Here is a 2003-nt window from a genome sequence, read left to right on the forward strand (position 1 = left end):
TCAATTATTATTAATAAAGACACATGTGATTGACAGCGACGTGGCCTCTACCTCTTTTTTCTTCTTCTTCTTCTTCTTCATTTTTCTTCATCCTTTTTTGTTTTTTTGCTCTCATTTCTCTGGTTCTTTAGTTTTTTGAGGTTTTAGGAAAACGACCCAAACCTCGACGAAATTTAAGATTGTGGAAGGGCTTGAAAAGCCAAATGTCAGAGAAACCCATATACGAACAAGCCAAACTCAACTTGGTACTTTACCTTGTCTCCTCTTATAAGCTACTTAGATAAAAAATTCATTACTAAATCTATCAATCCATTATGTATGTTTCATGGCCCATTATTATTGGCATGGGTTATACATACCACATTGAGAGCTAATGCATTTGTTGTGTGACCAATTTATTAGATGTTCGAGACAAACCTGTCTGTCCTGCCTAAACAGAAACGTATCACCTTAAAATTTTCAACCCTTCAAATGTTAAACCATTTGCATATATAATGTGTATTAAATGAGGGGATTCAATTGGATTTTTTGACACTTGTGTATTTTGATGACATGTTTTTTAGTGCCATCCTTGAAATGGCTTACTCTCTAAAGTGAAAATAGATTTGCTATGTTCTTGTTTTTAAGTGGTATCCTCAAAGTAAATATGAAGGTGTTATCAAATTTTCTAATTAAGAGACAACATGGCGTTTAGATTACTGTAATTCCTAGATTATTGAATTACCAACAATTATTCTCCATATGTTTTCCAAACCATTGTTCAATGAAAGAGTTGTTGACAAGAGATTCTTGCAAATATGAATGGTAGGTTTTTGGAATCCATCCATCTCACCGATGCACAAATTAACAAGTCTTAGAATAATTTGCTTATGTACATTTTTGAAACGTGACTATCTTGTACAACTAATTAAGTTGTTTACATGATTTCTGCTCAATGCCACTCAAAAAATATGTTTCTACATAATGAATGTTTAATTAGGATACGTGGATCAAAATGCCTAGAAAATTCCATTATTTTGTGAAATCACATTGGCCAATCCCATCTTCAAGCAACCATGCAAGCCATTCAACCCTTCTTTGTCAAATATATATGCATGCCATGTGCCAATTGAGCAATTACATGAGCCCATGTCTACCTTTGGCTTTCGGGGGTTCACTAACAGGCATTTCTAGAATTGAATAACTCGAAAACATAGGGGCAGGCAAGGAATTAATGGAAAACATAGCAAATCAAAGTGAACATATATAAACATAAAAAAATAATTTGAGGCAGGCAGGGAATTAATGGAAAACGTAGCAAAATTTAAAAAGTGAATATAGTAAATAGATATAGATATATATTTATATGTTATATGTTATATGACCAAAACACATAGGGGCAGACTGGGAATTTAATGGAAAATATTGCAAGTCTATGTGAATATGTATGTATGTATATGGGGAGATGGTGTGGACTCTGGAGTTCCTTTTACCTTTTTCTTTTTCTCTTTCTTAATAAGGGATACCAATATGTATATACATACAGTATGTATACGTATCACATGAATAGCATGTACGGAAGGCATACTTGGAGTGGAGTGTACGGTCCATATATGCTCTCCCCCCTTTTTTAGGCTTGGTCCACAGCTTTAAAAAGCATATATGCCCCATATGTATCCACATTATCCACTCACCCACAAAGAAGATACTCATATAATATCTCTCCTCTTTTACATTATCCACACACTCTCCCATCCATACATACATTGATACATACATGCATGCACACACACACACACACACACACACACACACACACACATAGGCAAACACGTACATAAAATCATTAATTTCTTGATGTTCCACACCCATCACATTGACATGACATTGGCATACGCGAGGCGGCATGACACGCATATTTGTTGTAAGTTCACACTGGTACGACTCATAATCCTAACTTCCATAGAGCCATGGTCATTATGAAACGACGAAGAAAGAGGGCCAACAATTCCTTTCTCTCTCAA

The sequence above is a fragment of the Azolla caroliniana genome, unplaced genomic scaffold, assembly GCF_043228905.1.
Source record: "Azolla caroliniana isolate FFs.n. ecotype wild unplaced genomic scaffold, voAzoCaro1.0.p SCAF_223, whole genome shotgun sequence".
Taxonomy (NCBI): domain Eukaryota; kingdom Viridiplantae; phylum Streptophyta; class Polypodiopsida; order Salviniales; family Salviniaceae; genus Azolla; species Azolla caroliniana.